The 19,831-nt window shown below is 38.1% G+C and overlaps 1 protein-coding gene across 6 annotated transcripts in view; it reads left to right on the forward strand.

The window, feature by feature from the left end:
- Positions 1 to 19,831, forward strand: part of LOC106086025 (mucin-2) — a 271,871-nt gene that overhangs the window by 201,723 nt on the left and 50,317 nt on the right. For 4 of the 6 annotated variants that reach the window (XM_059366454.1, XM_059366457.1, XM_059366455.1 and 1 more), the window contains one exon: positions 15,493 to 15,527. The gene's annotated coding sequence lies outside the window, so the exon portion shown is untranslated. Of the gene's footprint in view, positions 1 to 15,492; positions 15,528 to 16,328; positions 16,809 to 19,831 lie in introns of those variants that run through there. The other 2 variants (XM_059366458.1, XM_013250530.2) reach the window with 2 other exon arrangements.

Consider the following 19,831-nt stretch of genomic DNA (forward strand, 5'->3'; position numbering starts at 1 on the left):
AGACCATAATAAACACGTTTGTTGATGGTCATGAGAGGATCCGTCGTACAAAATTTCAGGCATATCGGATAATAATTGCGACCTCTAGGGGTCAAGAAGTCAAGATCCCAGATGGGTTTATATGGCAGCTATATCAGGTTATGAACCGATTTGAACCTTATTTGATACAGTTGTTGAAAGTAAAAATAAAATACGTCATGCAAAATTTCAGCCAAATCGGATAGGAATTGCGCCCTCTAAAAGCTCAAGAAGTCAAATCCCCAGATCTGTTTATATGACAGCTATATCAGGTTATTGACCGATTTGAGCCATATTTAGCACAGCTGTTGGAAGTCATAGCGAAACACGTCGTGCAAAATTTCATTCCAATCGGATAAGAATTGCGCCCTCTAGAGGCTCAAGAAGTCAAGACCCATGATCGGTTTATATGGCGGCTATATGAGTTTAACGACCGATTTGAGCCATACTTGACACAGTTGTTGGAAATCATATCGAAACACGTCGTGAAAAATTTCATTCTAATCGGATAAGAATTGCGCCCTCTAGAGGCTCACGAATTCAAGACCCAAGATCGGTTTATATGACAGCTAAATCAGGTTATTGACCGATTTGAAACATATTTAGCACAGCTGTTGGAAATCATAGCGAAACACGTCGTGCAAAATTTCATTCCAATCAGTTGATGGATATCATAACAAAACACATTGTGCAAAATTTTATTCCAATCGGATAAGAATTGCGCCCTCTAGAGGCTCAAGAAGTCAAGACCCAAGTTGTGCAGCTATAGCAAAGCATGGACCGATATAGCCCATTTACAATCCCAATAGATCTACACTAATGAGAAGTATTTGTTGCAAAATTTCAAGCGGCTAACTTTACTCCTTAGAAAGTTGGCGTGCTTTCGACATACAGACGGACGGACATGGCTAGATCGACATAAAATGTCACGACGATCAAGAATATATATACTTTATGGGGTCTCAGACGAATATTTCGAGTAGTTACAAACAGAATGATGAAATTAGTATACCCCCATCCTATGGTGGAGGGTATACAAATTAAAAAAAGTAAAATAGTGAAGAAATTTTAGAGAACATTTTGTCGCCTCTCTAGTTCGCTGTCTTCAATATTCCATGTAACCAAGTTTTACTGTAGGGTTGTGGTTGTTGTAGCTTCTAATCGCTAACGTAGTACGTGTTCATATTGGTTCGTGGTAATGCACAAAATTAGGTTTGTTGTACAAATGTAATGCTTCTTTACGACGAGCATTATAGCCCCCAAAACACTCCCCGCCCCTTTGGCTTCATTTTCCCTGACATGTTTTGATCGTAACTCTTTTGTTTTTGTTTATTTATCCCAACACGTTTCTAGTTTGTTTCTTTGGGTTGATATTTTTTGAATGGATGGTTGGTTTGTTTATTGTCGTTTGATATGTTGTTTTTGTAATTATTTTTGGGTTTTCTTCGGTTTAAAAATTTGGAGTTCACCTTTACCTTCACCTTGATTTGGAGGTTCATTTGTTTGTTGTCATCATGGAAGTTGTCAATGGAAGTTTGTCTGATTACAATGCCTAATGGAGGGGAGGAAGGCGTCCACGATGACAACAACTACAAAAGTAATGAAGTCGCACAAACTAGGGCTAGATCATGATTTGAAGGAAATCAATCTCCATAGAAAAGTAAAACAAACCAAAATAATGGGCAACATAATTGTTTTTAGTTTGGGTGACCCAACCGACCTAGACAGCCCAGCAGACAATTATGGTTTTTTATGATCATTAATAATGCATAAATCAAAATTTAAATTGCCTCCCCTCCAAGAAACCAGAACTTTTTTAGGATTGGCCTCTAATGGCTTATTTTGAATGTGCTTTGTTTCATAAATGAGCTTAAGACTTTAAAGAATTTGATTTATTTGTATTAAAAGTTTAATTTGTTTTTGTGTTTTTTTCTATCTATTTTTTGGAATTTCAACACCCTTCTATAAGACAATGGTTTGAGAAAAATAGGTTAGCTCACTTGATCTTGGCAAGAAACATTATAAAGAGCATTTAATTTCCTCATCACGATATTTGTATGTTATCTGCATCTCAATGAACATTCATGAAATAATTTTTAAAGAATTTCAAGAACAAATGGTTCAATTTATATTCGTGTAAGACATAAAATTCATTGAACAAATTAAAACTCAACAGAATATTTCTATGAAAATTAAGTTTTAAGAACAAATTCAATGAACTCGAATGTGCAGAACAAAATTTGAATTATATAAACATAAAAAAAATCAATCAAATTTGGATTCTGCTAAAAATTATACAAAATATATTTGGTTGAAGCACATAATTATGCCCTCCACCATAGGATGGGGGTATACTAATTTCATCATTCCGTTTGTAACACCTCGAAATATGCGTCAAAGACCCCATAAAATATATATATTCTTGATCGTCATGACATTTTAAGTCAATCTAGCCACGTCCGTCTGTCCGTCTGTCGAAAGTACGTTAACTTTCAAAGGAGTAAAGCTAGCCGCTTAAAATTTTGCACAAGTACTTCCTATTAGTGTAGGTCGGTTGAGATTGTAAATGGGCTAAACCTGTCCATGTTTTGATATACCTGACATATAATCCGACCTTGGGTCTTGACTTCTATAGCTTCTAGAGTGCGCAATTCTTGTCCGATTTGGCTGAAATTTTGAACGTGGTGTTTTGGTATCACCGGAGGCCACCGTAGCGCAGAGGTTACGATGTCCGCCTATGACGCTGAACTCCTGGGTTCGAATCCTGGCGAGACCATCTGAAAAAATTTTCAGCGGTGATTTTCCCTTCCTAATGCTGGCAACATTTGTGGGGTACTATGCCGTGTAAATTTTCTCTCCAAAGATATGTCGCACTGCGGCACGTCGTTCGGACTCGGCTATAAAAAGAAGGCCGCTTATCATTGAGCTTAAACTTGAATCGGACTGCACTCATTGGTATTTGAGAAGTTTGCCCTAGTTCCTTAGTGGAATGTTCATGGGAAAAATTTGCAATTTGTTTTGGTATAACTTCCAACAACTGTGCCAGGTATGGTCTAAATCGGTTGATAACCTGATATAGCTGCCATATAAACAGACCTATGGTCTTGACTTCTCTAGCTTCTAGAGTGCGCAATTCTTGTCCGATTGGACTGAAATTTTGCATGAAGTGTTCTGGTATGACTCCCAACAACAGTGCCAAGTAAAGCCTAAATCAGTCCATAACCTTATATAGCCGCCATATAAACCGATCTACCGATTAGACTTCTTGAGCCTCTAGAGGGCGCAATTACTATCGGATTTGATTGAAATTTTGCATGACGTGTTTCGTTACGACTTTCAACAACTGTGCTAAGTATGGCTTAACCAATCTTGAGTCTTGACTTCTTGAACTTTTGGAGGGCGCAATTCTTATTCGATTTGGCCGAACTTTTTTGTGAAGTGTTTTGTTTTGACTTCCAACAACTGTGTCAAGTGTGGTCTAAATCAGTCTATATCCTGATATGGCCGCCATATAAACCGATGTCCCGATTACATTCTTGGGCTTCCATAGGGCGCAATTCTTATCCAACTGTGTCAAGTATGCTCTAACTCAGTCCATATCCTCATATAGCTGCCATAAAAACCGATCTCCCAGTTTGACTTTTTGAGCCTCTGGAGGGAACAATTATTACTCGATTTGTCTGAAATTTTGGAGATGGTGTTTTTATATGACTGAGGTTTTTCTACTTGAAAATGTCATTCAAAGAACTTGAAAAATGCGATCCATCGTTTTTGGGAGTAAAGAACGAATTTGATACAAAAGTGTCAGAGTACCAGAAGATTTGTGCATGTGGCAGCTACATTCAAATATAGACCGATGTAGACCATATTCAGGACGAACGTCGAGGGACCCAACATAACTTATTGTGCCAAATTAAAGTGAAATCAGATAACAAATGCGCATTTAATGGGCTCAAGGCCCCAAATTGGGAGATCGGTATATCTGGAAGCTATATCCAAATATAGCGCTATCTAGACCATACTTGGTGTGAATAACGGTGAGCTAAGTACAACTCATTTCAGCGAAATCGAGCAATAAATGCCTTAGACCTTAAATCGGAAAATCGGTCTATATGGATGCCTTTTCAAAATATAATCAGATATAGCATAGTGTAACAAAAAGAACCTGAGTAAAGTTTCAGCTCAATATCCCTTTTTATGGCTGTCAAAAGTTATACAAAATACCACGTCCAAATTTCAGCCAAGTCGGATAGCAATTGCGGCTTCTTGAAGCTCAAAAAGTCAATTTGGGCATTGGGTTTATATGAGAGCTATAGCAGGTTACAAACTTTTGGAACTATACATCACATTGCTGTTAGAAGTCATAGCAAAACTTTATGTGCATTATTTCAGCCAAATTGGAAAGAAACCAGAACTTTATAGGATTGGCCTCTAATGGCTTATTTTGAATGTGCTTTGTTTTATAAATTTCATTATTTCAGCAAAATTGGTTGTTGTTGAGCCCCCTAGAGGCTTAAGAAGTCAAGATCCGATATCGGTGAACATGGCAGCTATATCAAAATATGGACCGATATGGCCCATTAACAATACCAACCGACCTTCACTAGCAGAAAGTATTTCAAGCGCTTAGTTTTATTTTTTTGCAAGGTTAGCTAGCTTTGGACGGACAGACAGAGGGACGGACATTGTTTAATCGGCTTAGAATGTCAAGACGATCAAGAACATATATGCTTTATTGAATCTCAGATTCATATTTCGATGTCTTACAAACGGAATGACGAAATTAGTACACCACCACCCTGTGGTGGGGGGTATAAAAAACAACATCACAACTTCATTATCATAACTTTAGTCGTGCCATTTTTTTTTCTTTTTATTTCTGTTTACCATTTCATTATTTTCTAATATTTGCACAGTTCATACTGCTTAGTTGTTTGTTAATAATCCGTTATATACGTCTCTGTAAAAAGGAAGTAAACATTAACCATACGGGTATAATGCAAACATTGCTATTAAAGTTTAGTTGTTAGAACGAGCCATAGATAAATATTTTGTATTTATTTTTAAAATTTAAAGACAAAAAATTATTTCATTCCTGTGAAACTAAAGCGTTTACTATGTCTTTTCACTATTTCATATGATTCCTATTTGTTCAATATGGTGGAAACTTTCCTTTTCTCAGGGACCACAAAAATTATTGCATACTTTTGGGCTTCACCCACCGATTTAAATATTTTGGTAGGGTGCCCCCAAATGATTTCGTCACTTGTGCTCCCAATTTTGTTTTTTTTTTGTCACAGACTGTTTAAATATTTTGTCTCATACAAGTGCTAATGACTTCATTGATTGTTTTGCAGTGCTCTTTGTTAAATTACAAATTGTTATCTTAAGTAAATTTACTTGCTGTTCGGTAGATTCCAATTGGCGATAGCAATTGTGTAGTGGAGCATAACATAGAGCAAAAAAAAAATGAAAAAAAAAATTGAAACGTTAAACAAATAAAAAAAAAATAGGTAAGGCGCCTTTAGGTCCGCTTTACAATGGGCTTTGGTTTTTTGTTTGTTTTCTTATTTGGTGCTGCATGCAGTATTTCAAGTAACCTGAGGTGGCAAATACTTTCCATAACAAAACAATAGCCTTTATACGGCCAAAACAAATAAAAGTTGGAGCAGCGACGTGTTAACACATATTCACAAAGTGCGTTTGTGCTAGACCTTTTGATGGAGGCTTTGTTCAGTTAACCGATAATGTGAACGATAATACTTAAGGCTGCTTTCAATTTGCCCATAAATTGATTGATAATTATTTGGTTTTATCAAAGGCCATAAAAATTCTTCAAATTCTCGTCCATTAGAGCAGATCAATTTGTTCTAGGCCTGTTGTGTTTTTGTTGTTTTTAGTTTTTCACGGATTTCTTGTAAAATTAATGGATTTAGGAGAGGTTTCCGTTGTTTTCCCATTTTGGCATTGATGATGAGGTAATACCTTTCGGCTTGCTGCGTTTGATTTTTGCTCTTCCATTACAAAATTGGTAGTGAAAATCAATTAAGGCGACAACACTCCCTGAGTTTGTAACAAAATAAAAAAAAAAAACAAAACTTCAACGTTAAGGCATAAGTGAAGAATTGTTTACAAGAAAAAAATAAAGAAGCTACTGAAGCATTAGAACAAAGAAGGGAAATGCAACGAATTAATGATACTCTACCAAATGTGAAAAAAGTTAATGTTCTATGGTTGAGTTGACGTAATCACGTTCAATGTCAAAGATGACAATTGTGGAGCATAAAGTTTAAAAAATTAAGTAAAAATTCTAAAAACTGAAAAGAAAAATCTCAAAATCACATTCCGCACAATATATGGGAGCTGCATGAGGTTAAAGACCGATTTTGACCATACTAGACACGGATTTTGGAAGTAGTAACAAAACTGTATGCGTATTTCAGTCAAATTATAATTGCGCCCTCTAGCGGTTAAAGAAGTCAAACAGGGAGATCGGTTAAATGGGACCTATATAAGGTCGAAGACTGATATAGACCATACTTGACACAATTGTTGGAAATTATTAAAGAAGAACTCAAGTGAAATTTCAGTCAAATTGATATTAAATCGGAAGATCGATTTATAAGACAGCTATATGAGCTTATGGACCGATTTGGACCACACTTACCAAAATTGTTAAAAGTCATAACAAAACACTGCGTGCAAAATTTCGGCCAAATTCAATAATAACTACGCCCTCTAGAGCCTCAAGAAGTCTAATCGGATGATCAGTTTATATGGGAGCTATGTGAGGTTATGGACCGATTTGAACCATACTCATCACGTAAGTTGGAAGTTATAACAACACACTGTGGGAAAACTTTCCCTTTGATCGGATAATAACTGCGCCATCTAGAGGCTAAAGACTTTAAATCGGGAGATTGGTTTACCTGGGACCTATTTCAGGCTATATACCGTCTTGGACCACACTTAGCGAAGATGTTGGAAGTCATAACAAAACACTGCGTTAATAATTGCGCCATCTAGAGGCTCAAGAAGTCAAAGAAGGAGATCGGTATATATGCGACATATATTAGGTCAAAGACTGGTATGAACCATATTTGACACAATTGTTGGATTTTATTATAAATTTCAGCCAAATTGGTTAAAAATTCCGCCATTTAGACAGCTTCCATGCAGTGTCAACTCTAACTTTCCTCGCCATTTTCAAATGGATGCGAACCTTTGCTGCAAATGGGCAATGATCCGAATCTATATTCGCTCGACGGATCGATCGTACATCTAACACGCTGGATGAATGCCTTCCATCTATTACAACATTACCAATTTGGTTCTCCGTGTTTCGATCGGGTGAATGTCAAGTGGCTTTGTCAATATTTTATATTAAAATCTAGTGCTACCAACCACCATGTTTTTGACGCGGCGAAATTTATCAATCCATTACCGGATGGAGAGAATAGACGATTCAAATAAGGAGGGCTACGTACTGACATGTTTTTGATGAAAAATGTTTTTTGTGAACACTCCAAGTACTGTTTTTGTGATTTTTTTCTTCAAACACTCCAAGTACTGAGAGAACAGACGACTCAAATAAGGTATGCTGGTACAAACATGTTTTTGATGAAAAATGTTTCTTATGAACACTCCAAGTACTGAGAGAACAGACGACACAAATAATGTGGGCTAGTACAAACATGTTTTTGATGAAAAATGTTTCTTATGAACACTCCAAGTACTGTTTTTATCCTCTTTTTTCTTCAAACACTCCTAGTACTGGGGAAATAGACAGCTGAACTAAGGTGGGCTTGTACAGACATGTTTTTGATGACAAATGTTTCTTATGAGCACTCGAAGAACTGTTTTTATAATTTTTTTTCCTCAAACACTCCAAGTACTGGGGGAATAGACTGCTGAACTAAGGTGGGCTAATACAGACGTGCTTTTGAACACTCCAAGTTCTGTTTTATGAGAGAACAGACGACTCAAATAAGGTGTGCTAGTACAGACATGTTTTTGATGACAAATGTTTCTTATGAGCATTCCAAAAACTGTTTTTATAATTTTTTTCTTCAAACACTCCAAGTACTGGGGGAATAGACTGCTAAACTAAGGTGGGCTAGTATTGACGTGCTTTTGAACACTCCAAGTACTGTTTTATGATTTTTTTCTTTGAACACTCCAAGAGCGGAGAGAACAGACGACTTAAATAAGGTGGGCTAGTATAGTCTCGCATTTGATAAAAAATGTTTCGTACGAACACTCCAAATTCTGCTTTTATGATTTTTTTTCTTCGAACACTCCAAGTACCACTTCGTTAGCTTTGCGTTTTTACACGTTACCGAAACTGGAATGTCTTTTGCAGACTTCCATACTTTTAGTATCACCAAAAGGATGCCTGCCCCTTTCTACAAAGAACTTTGTTCTTGAACACTCCAAGTACTACTTCGTTTTCTCGTTTCATTCGAACAAGTTTCATACTCAAATGAATTGGAAGCTAGCGTATCTTCTTCAAATATCACTTATGGGCCTAGATAAAATTACCCACAGATTGTACGCCAATTACTTTCTTCGAACACTCTAAGTACTACTTTGTATAGACATTTTCTTTGGAATGACCCTGGCATTTGGAGGCGGACCCTATCAAGTTCAGCTACCGAGACCATGTAGGAATTGATCTTCATATGATTGAAATCATAAAATGTCCCATGTGCATGCGCATTGTTAAAAGATTTTATTAAAATAAAAAAGTTAAGTAAAAATTTTTATACCCACCACCATAGGATGGGGGTATACTAATCTAATTATTTCATTTGTAACACGTCGAAATATTGATCTAGGACTTCATGGTATTTGTATTCTTGATCGTGTCGACATTCTGAGTCGATCTAGTCATGTCCGTCCGTCCGTTCGTCGGTCAAAATCACGATAGCGGCCGAATGCGTAAAGCTAGCCGCTTACAATTTTACACAGATATTAAATATTGATGTGCGTCGTCGGAGATTCCAAATGGGCTATATCCCTTCATATTTGGATATAGCTGCCATATTCCCATTTGACTTCTTGAGCCCCTGAAACTCGCTATTTTCATCCGATTTGGCTGAAATTTTGCACATGGTGTTCTGTTATGGCTTCTAACAAATGTGCCTAGTACGGTTCAAATCGGTCAAGATCCTGATATAGCTCCCATCTAAACCGATCTGCCGATTTGACTTCTTGAGCCCCTGGAAGCATCAATTTTTGTCCGATTTGGCTGAAATTTTGTGCATAGTGTTCTGTTATGACTTCAAACAACTGCGCTAAGTGCGGTCCATATCGGTCAAGAACCTGATATAGCTCCCACATAAACCGATCTCCCGATTTGATTTCTTGAGCCCCTGGAAGCATCAATTTTTGTCCGATTTGGCTGAAATTTTGCACATAGTGTTTTGTTATGATCTCCAACAACTGTTTTAAGTACGGTCCAAATCGGCCAAGAACTTGATATAGCTCCCATATAAACCGATCTTCAGATTTAACGTGTTGAACCCCTGGAACCCGCTATTTTCATCCGATTTGGCTGAAATTTTGTACATGGTGTTCTGTTATAACTTTCAACAACTGTGCCAAGTAAGGTCTAAATCTGTCCATAACCTGACATAGCTCCCATATAAACCGATCTCCCGATTTAGCTTCTTGAGCCCCTGAAAGCCTCAATTTCCATCCGATTTGGCTGAAATTTTGCACATGGTGTTCTGTTATGACTTCCAACTTCTGTGCCAAGTACGGTTCAAATCGGTATATAATCTAATATAGTCCCCATATAAACCGATCTCCCGACTCGACTCCTTGGACCCTAACAAGCCCCAATTTTTCTCCGATTTGGCTGAAATTTTATATGTGGTGTGCTGTTATGACTTCCAACTACTATGTCAAGTATCGTCCAAATCGGTCTATAACCAGATATAGCTCTCATATTTTAGCAGAATCCATGGTGGTGGGTTACCAAGAAACGGGCCGGCCAACCTTAGCACGCTTTTACTTGTTTTTTTTTTTTCAACAGAAAGAAATTCAATTAAATCAATTTTTTAGGAATACTTCCACTTTTTTCATTGCTTTTCTAGTAACCCAAAAATACTCTGCATATTTTTTTCATTTCCTCTCCATTTTTGTAAAAATTATCCAAATTATCCCAAATAATTTCCTGTGTTAATAGCAAACATCCCGAGTGCAGGGTGATTAACAAAATCTAAGAAACTTTTAATCTTGACATTATTTTTCTTTTTGATTGAGTTTAATTGAAAGAATCCAATCCCACACATAAGGTAGGAACCTGCCATAAATGCAATCATCATGTGTGGATCATGGATGCACGAGGTTGGTGGCAATTGTGGTGCCAGTGGCTTATTAATTCAAGACAAGCCAACAGCAGCAACAATAAAATTAAAATACTCCCCCAAACAAATGACTTAATTATAAATTAGGAATATTATTAAAATTGCACTTCAGTTTAAGACTAAACATCATTTAAAACAGACGTTATGTGATAAACAAATAAAATCAAAAAAGAAAAGGAAAACAACGAACGAATTCAAACTGTCATCGATTATCATACACTCATAGAAAACTTTCCCTTGAGTGCTGTTTAAGGTTCCATAAGAGCCCTTGTTGATGTGACAAAACTTCTTATTTAACAATTTGTGTGTTTGTTCTTGTGATACTCATATGCTATTCAAATGGTAAGACTTTTGTATTTTCAGATATCATTGCATACGTCTAAGGAACGTGACGTCTTTCTGATAAGATAAGCCTAAAATTGAAGGAGAAAACTTAAAAACAAAAATACTATTATAAAAATCAAAAAAAAACAAAAAAAAACGCAATGCATATCATTTTCCCAAGATATCGAAATACTCGTTTTGCTCTTGTGTAATTTGCTGAAGTGAAGAAAATAAAATTAATTAAATTTGGTGAAACAAATTTTATGAAATGATGCAAGAACTGACAGCCGTTGGGATGGTAATATTTCAACAAAAGCAGAGATTGTTTCTATGAGGTGAAAACGATTAAAATTGCCAGACTATCCGGATTCAGATATCATACCGTTGGTAGAATATTTTCAATGATTGGTTGGCATCATCATTTTTGTCAGCACCATTGTAAAGTATGTCTGTACGCCTGACAAACTCAGAGATTCATAGGTCGTTAATTATAGAAGTTGTGCACTGCAAGTCGGTAAGACGGCGTAAATCGAAACGGACCAGATTTTCACTTTAGGTTGGTAAGACAGACTGATTTAACTCACATTGATAATGAAGATGATGCTCTGGTCAATCATCGATAGGCTTTAACCAAGTTCATGTCGCTTGAAAGACACATATGGGTGCTATATTAAAATATGCCATTGGATGATGTGTAAGCTATATCTAAATCTTATCCGAATGAATAAAGTTCATGCCTGGCCAAAAAAGTGTCATAGGCAACTTTTAATGTCAATCGAACAACAACTGCAATCTTTAGGTTACCCCAATGAAGGAGAAAATATAGATGATGAGATCAGATTAAGAGAGAAGATAGGTAAATGAGGAAATGTATAGAGCAAGCGCCTATCCGATATTCCCACACATATCGGTTAGGCCACACATTAGGGTGGTTCAATTTGTAAGTGACAAAAAATACTCAGCAAGCGGATAACAAAATCGCAATTTACCAAACATTCTAAAAAAAATTTTTCCCTGAGTCTAAAATCAAAATCGAGGATCCACCGAGGCAAAGGCCCATACCCATCCATCCATTTTCCCGATTTGTGTCAACTAGTGGTCCTAAGTGTCTAAGCAAACAGGACCCCATGTGTAGCATCTTATCGCGTTACGTTAAGGAATAACGTAACCATCCCATCAACCGCCTACCCAGATATTAGCAAGGTCAGTGCTCAATCCTCTCCTTTCAACCTCATCAATACAACTTCTGCATGAATCATTATTCTCATGTGCGCCGCCAAAGGCCCTTCATTCACCTTATCCCCGTGGGAAGCTAGGGCAGTCCGAACTCTCCACCTTAGGGACGAGTAGTTTTAGGACCCTCTCCTTTGGGCAAGGTTAGTTTTGGTTAACACCCCATGGCGAAGGATAACCACCTCCTTCGAAAAGGGAAATTTTAGTAACTTCCCATTAAGGCAGTGTAGTTTTAGTACCGCCCCCTTTGGGTAGGATAGTTTTAGAACATTCCCCCTTGAAGTAGTCAGTTTAAGTATCGTCCCCCTTAGGGAAGGGTAGTTTTTTCTTCTCTCCCCATTAGGGAAGGGTAGTTTTATATCCCTCCCTATAATGGAAGGATAGTTTTAGTTCTCTCCCTCTTAGGGAAGGGTAGTTTTAGTACCCTCACCCCTAAGGGAGGATAGTTTTAGTACCCTCCCCACTAAGGGAGAATGGTTTTAGTACCCTCTCCACTAAGGGAGGGTACTTTTATTATCTTTCCCCCTAGAGAAGGGTAGTTTTAGTATCCTCCCCCTTAGGTAAGGGTAGTTTTAGTACCCTCCGCTTTAGGGACGGTAGTTTTAGTACCCTCCTCCTGAAGGAAGGAAAGTTTTACTTCCCTCCCCTTGGGGAAGGGTAATTTTACTTCTCTCCCCCTAATGGAAGGGTAGTTTTAGTACCCTCCCCTTTAGGGAAGGGTAGTTTTAGTACCCTCCCCCTTAGGGAAGGGTAGTTTTAGTACCCTCCCCCTTAGGAAAGGGTAGTTTTAATACCCTACCCCTTAGGGAAGGGTAGTTTAAGTACCCTGCCCTTTAGGGATAGGTAGTTTTAATAACCTCCCCCTTCGGGAAGGGTAGTTTTAATACCCTCCCCCTAAGTGAAGGGTAGTTTTAGCACCCTCCCCCTTATGGAAGGGTAGTTTTAGTACCCTCCGCCTTAGGGAAGGGTAGTTTTAGAACCCTCCCCCATATGGAAGGATAGTTTTTGAACCCTCACATTTAGGGAAGGTTCATGTAAGTACCTTCCTCCTATGGAAAGGGTAGTTTTAGTACCTTCCCCCTTAGGGAAGGGTAGTTTTACTACCATCCCCCTTAGGGAAGGGTAGTTTAAGTACCCTACCCTTTAGGGATAGGTAGTTTTAATAAACTCCCCCTTCGGGAAGGGTAGTTTTAATACCTTCCCCCTAAGAGAAGGGTAGTTTTAGCACCCTCCTCCTTATGGAAGGGTAGTTTTAGTACCCTCCGCCTTAGGGAAGGGTAGTTTTAGAACCCTCCCCCATATGGAAGGATAGTTTTTGAACCCTCACATTTAGGGAAGGTTCATGTAAGTACCTTCCTCCTATAGAAAGGGTAGTTTTAGTATCCTCCCCCTAGGGAAGGGTAGTTTTAGTATCCTCCCCCTAGGGAAGGGTAGTTTTAGTACCCTCCCCTTTAGGGAAGAGTAGTTTTAGTACCTTCCCCCTTCGGGAAGGGTAGTTTTAATACCCTCCCCCTAAGGGAAGGGTAGTTTTAGCACCCTCCCCCTTACGGTAGTTTTAGTACCCTCCGACTTAGGAAAGGATAGTTTTAGTGCCCTCCGACTTAGGAAAGGATAGTTTTAGTGCCCTCCGCCTTAGCGGAAGCTGGTTTTAGTACCTGTCTTCACTTGGGAAGGGTAGTTTTAGTGCCCTCCGCCTTAGCGGAAGGTGGTTTTAGTACCTGTCTTCACTTGGGAAGGGTAGTTTTGGTACCCTTCGCCTTAGGGAAGGGTAGTTTTAGTACCCGCCCCTTAGGGAAGGGTAGATTTAGTGCACTTCCTCTTAGAGAAGAGAATTCTTATTATATTTTCGCTTAGGGAAGAGTAGTCTTAGTATGTTCCCCATGATGGAGGTGTAGTGTTTGCATATTCCCCATGATTTAAGTGTAGTCTTAGTATATTCCCCATGAGGGAAGATTGAGTACCCACCCCTGAGCGAAAGGAGGGTAGTCTTTGTACCCTCCCGTTGTGTGTCTTCCCTCTTAGGGAAGACCAGTCTTCGTTCCCTTTGGGAAGGTTAGTTTTATTACCCTCCCCTTTAGGAAGGGGTGGTCTTAGTACCCTCCCCGTTAGATAATGGTACTTATAGTTCCTTTTCCCTTACAAAAGGGTAGTTCAAGTACCCTTCTTCTTGGGGAAGGGTAGTTCTTGTACTCTTCCTCTTAGACAAATTTAGTTTTTTACGCTTCTTCTTGGGGAAAGGGTAGTTTTTTACCTTTCCTCTTGGGGAAAGAGTAGTTTTTTACCATTCCTTCAGGGGAATAGTCGTTTTTGTACCCTTTCTTTTGGACAAGGGGAGTTTTTGTTAACTACCTCTCCGGGATGTGTAGTTTTGCTACCCACTCTTTTAGGGACAATTTTAAGTCCATAGTGATTACAGAGTAGTGACAAGACCGTGCGTGCTGCCAACTCGGCTAGCGGGGCGTTTTAATTCCTTTTCCCTTTGGGAGTGTAATTTTAGTACCCTTTCCTTTAGTGAGGATTTTTTACCATTTCCACTTTGTACAGAAACATATTTAAAAAAAAATGTCTATAGAAATACAATTTGGACAAAAAATTCTTTAAAAATTAAATTTCTTTAATGTTTTTTAGGGAAAAGCTTTGGCAAAATTTTCTTAAGAAATTAATTTTTTTTTTTCATTTTCAAGTTTTTTGCCCGTTAGGGCGAAGATTATTATATTTCACAATTTTTGTTTGTTTGACGAGCTCAATGATTTTCTTTGCAAATGGAAAAGGAAAGCCAGAAATAACATCACACACCAACCACTATGGGATGCGTTTCGTCTTTGGTTAGAAGACTTTTCAACCATATAAGGTGTGATAGCTTCATATTAGGTGTAATGGCGTTGGTATGTTGTATTTGAATCGTATTTATTGCGAAAACGTCTCAAAAATACAATTACCACATTAACCACCCTCGACAACCTTGTCTATTAGCTGTACTTTTTCCCAATGCATGTGTTTTTGTGTAATGACAGACTTTTTTTCTGCGACAATGGATTCTGTGCATCAGTTGGAAGTTGTATTGATGGCTTCGAACGCAAGACAACGGCAACAACTCTCGCTGTTGCTCCGTGTGCCCAGGTTCGAATCCCGACTGAGCTTTGCCGATTTTTTTCATTTTGAAGTTTTTTCCGCCAACCTTGTCTATTAGCTGTACTTTTTCCCAATGCATGTGTTTTTGTGTAATGACAGTCTTTTTTCTGCCACAATTGATTCATGCGCATGATTCTGTGCATCTGTAGGAAGTTGTATGGATGGCTTCGAACGCTAGACAACGGCAACAACTCTCGCTGTTGCTCCGTGTGCCCAGGTTCGAATCCCGGCTGAGATCTGTCGAATTTTTTCATTTTAAAGTTTTTTGCCTTTGTTTGTTTCTGTTTTGAAACGCAAGAGCTCGAGCTCGTCTCGAAAGAGATACACAAAATTGAAAGAAAAAATATAATTTTTTTATTTGTTGAATAATAGTAAGTTGCATACTTATATATGATGTTCTTTTTACTTTTAGGTCATTTTCCTTCATTGGCGAAACTTTTTTAAAAGGTAAGAAATCTTCAAACAGGCCTTCATAGTTGGTATTTCCAATTTTATTAATAAATTGAATTTTCCATTTTCCTTAGAAAAATATTATTTATCTTATAAAAAACTTTTGATTTTTTCACTCTTCTGCTGTTTTTCTTTCTTTTTTCGAGTGTAATTTTTTTACCATCAACTTAATTATTGTGGCGATTTTAATGCCTTTTTCGATTATCGATAATTTATGGCCCTTCCTGTATAGAGACAATTAAACTTATTTTTTTATTTGCAATAAATATTTTGTGGCGTGCAAAATCACGGAAAACCCATCCCATATTCCAAGGATATTATCTTTGCTTTCTCTCTCTTCCCTGTCTTAAACACAAATAGGACATTGGCAAATATTTCCTTTCTTTAGCACACCCAGAAAAAGGACATTAAAATCCTTACAAAAAAAATCAGTTTTTGCTAAATCTTATAACCTACCCCACCCTACACACCTTTTTCGAAACATTTGGACTCAATTAAGACTCATATCACAAAAATTAGAAAAACAAAAAATAAAACAAAACAAAACGCAAAAACCCAACTCAAATATGTATTGAAACATACGCTGAACGTTTGTTCTTATCAGTGAGTTCTCTCATTTGATTACTTCAAAAATGAGGTCTTAATGGTTTGGTATTGTTGTTGCTGTTAGTGTCTTCAGTGCTACTATCGTATCGTCCAGGCTTCAGGCAGGTAACGCCTTTTGATGTGTATGTTGTGGGTTTTGTTTTTTGTCATGCTCTCATTCTACGCTGCTTGCGAATATCTGCCCTGTTTTCGTTTCACTTTCAGTTGTAACGTGACGTTTGGCCAAGTTTCACACAAAACGCACGCCGTGGACAACTTGGTTTTGTTTCTCTAGCTAAATTAGAAAAGCGCGCAACTTCCGTGGACAATATCTTAAAATTTGTGGTCTCCGAGCTGCCTAGAATTAGCGAAACCACATTTATGTAGTTTGTTGTTGGTTTGTAAATGTTGTGGGTTTTTGATAAGAAAAGAATTTGAATTTAATTAAAACAAACAAACGTGAGCCCAGTCAAAGTTCTGTTAATGAAATCATATGCTATAGAGTTTTTTTTTTGTCTACCATTAATTAAAAGTGTGCAGTCAAATAACTAAAGAAACGCAACGGGTTTTGTAAAATTGTTAAGGCATATATGGAAAAGTGCGATAGCATATTATTTGTTAAGTGATCGATAGAAAATTTCTAAAAATTGCTCCTCAACTGCAAGTGCTGAAAGTATTTTAAGATACCAAAGAGTAAGTCTTTTATGACGGTACACTAACAACGAATAATTTTTGTGAGGAAAACAATCAACTTTTCAAAAAAAAAAACTTTAAAATAAAAAAACCGGCAACATTTGATATAAATTTATATTTTATAGTAAGTGGTTCACATCGGCGTATAACTAATATTAATAGAAGGCCAGGTTGACGTATGAAGTATATTATTAATAAAATTATTAATACGCCAAACCTGATAACCTTGAAATTTGTTAGATAATGCAGGTTTTTTTTTGGCCTTTCAACATACAATAGGGGTATAATAAGTTTGTCATTCTGTTTGTATCACCTCAAAATGTTGGTTTAAAATCCTATTAGGTCTATATAGACTTGATCATCCGTTTGTATACTAACGGATCTACATCAAGTGTTTTCACTTTTAGATCTCCAGTATTATCAGATATGTTATATCTGTTCGAACCAACGAATTTCATAGCTAGGATAGGTTATAGAAGAAAGAAAAAAGCCTAGTGAGCTTAAAATAAACTTTCATTGGAGATATTTTCTTCAGTTAAGACCATTAGGCCTCCCTCTTCAGTACTCCAGAATGGCAAGAGGATAAAAAAATATTTCGGACAAAAAAAACAGAAGCTCACCCAAATACCTCTTCATCAGTCGGACAATGGCATAATAGATGCTGCATCATCTCCAACTCCTTATTCCTTGCCAAGTCTCTGGAAGTCCTCTCCCTCAATCTCCAGTATTATCAGATATGTTATATCTGTTCGAACCAACGAATTTCATAGCAAGGATAGGTCATAGAAGAAAGAAAAAAGCCTAGTGAGCCTAAAATAAACTTTCATTAGCTATAGTTTCTTCAGTTAAGACCATTAGGCCTCCCTCTTCAGTACTCCAGAATGGCAAGAGGATAAAAAAATATTTCGGACAAAAAAACAGAAGGTCACCCAAAAACATATGCCTCTTCATCTGTCGGACAATGCCATAATAGATGCTGCATCATCTCCAACTCCTTATTCCTTGCCAAGTCTCTAGAAGTGATACGCTAGCAGACTTGTATTTCTATGGCCAGATATGCCCTCCATCAGCACCTTGACGAAATTTTCGCCAAACTCGCTCCAGAATAATTGGAGCTCAGTTCCCTAAGAAATATGGCCAAAAAGCATTACGGTTGCATGATGATCTACGACCATCAGTTACCCATTTCCAAAAACCATTGCTCGTCAGCAACTACATATTCCACCACCAGTCTTCATTCGACCATACCTCTATACATATGGGACCAATTTCCCATTCCCAAAAACTATAACCCCATGTTCCAGCTCCCATCTCCATTCGACCATACTTCGATGATTGGGGACTCTTTAGTATAATCTGGAGTCTGACGACCTTCTTTATGATTATTTATTGGTCCTTTCATCTACAGAAAGTTTAGAACTCACTTAAAACTACCCTCTGAAGGCGCGGGACTCAGCGTTCGTCAGAAATTCCATATTCCCTCTTGTATACAGCCTTCCAAGACATTCGAATATGATACTTAGATCTCTTGACATCTCTCAGTAAACAAATGTTCCGGCAGCACCTGATGACGCATCCTGAAATCCCTGCCCATGTTCCCCATATAAGATGCTTATATATATCGCCATCTCTCATCATTCCAATATTACGTCACACCTGAGCATTCGAGACACAGCACAACCCATTTCCCATCTCCCGGTTAAACTTCTTACACGGCTCTCGACATTTCTCACAAATCATATATCCCGCCATACGAGAAAGGTCTGGGACCCAACAGAGGCTCAAAACCTTCCATAAAACTCTGTGCCACCTCATAGCCGCTTTTGTATGTGCAGGTAGCGATCCTTGTCAAGCTCCTTAGGTAAGCAAGCTCGTTCCGGTCCATAGGACCGAGCATTGCCAGAAAGTCATGGCCTTTGGTTATTTAAAGACGCCAGTAACTCGCCTTGTCATATCTTATATCATAGGTACTCAGTATTTTAGCTAGAGCTTGTCCCAACCGCCCTCTCACTGAGCTAACCTCCTCCCACGATGAACCCATGACGATGAACAGTACAAAAATCGAAGCTTTTAACTCTAACCGGGGTGGTGCTCATAGTAATCCTATGCCGGGAGCTCATAACTCATGACCTGAAAATGCTTCCCACATTTTAGATATCCAGTATTCCGACACACCCTGACGATCCGGGGCCAGAAGAGGCTGACATTCTATTCGTATAATGATTCTATTCAATCAAGTAGCTTACGCTGGGGTAAGCTCATTGAATCTGTAACTTAATGATCTACGATCATCAGTTAGGCATTTGCAACCATCACCAATCCCATATCGCACAAACCTTTGAAGGCAGGCTCTCAACATAACAATACAGCCCTCAACGCGATTCGAAGTTGTTCCCTACATTTCTTGATATCTCTCAGCATTCATACATCACGCCGTTTTATGATATTTGGGACCTACAACGGTCTGACGGCCCTTCCAAAGAGCAGGGGCAATTTCATATTCCACCGTAAGCTGAAGGCCCAGATACAGCAATGTCCGACAGTAATACCCCAGCCTTCTTTGCTATCTCTTTGCAATAACTAGTGAACTACCCTTTCCCTTGGGAAAAGGTAGTTTTCCCAAGAGAAAGGGTAAATTTAATACCCTTTCCCTTGGAAAGGGTAGTTTTAATATTTACCCTTTCCTAAGAAAAGGGTAATTTTAACACCCTTTTCCTGGGGAAAGGGTACCTTTAATACACTTTTCTTTGGAAAAGGGTAAATTTAATACCCTTTCCCTTGGGTAAGGGTAAATTTAATACCCTTTCCCTTGGGTAAGGGTAAATTTAATACCCTTTCCCTAAGGAAGTTTTAGTTTTAGCCCCATTTCTTTTGGGGTAGTTTTATCACCCTTTCCCTTGGGGAGGGTAGATTTAGCACCCTTTACCTTAGGGTTAGCATCCATTCGCGTGGGGAAGGGTAATTTTAGCACCCATTCCCCTGAGGAAGGGTAGATTTAGCACCCTTTACCTTAGGGTTAGCAA

This window comes from Stomoxys calcitrans, chromosome 4 (genome assembly GCF_963082655.1).
Source record: "Stomoxys calcitrans chromosome 4, idStoCalc2.1, whole genome shotgun sequence".
NCBI lineage: Eukaryota > Metazoa > Arthropoda > Insecta > Diptera > Muscidae > Stomoxys > Stomoxys calcitrans.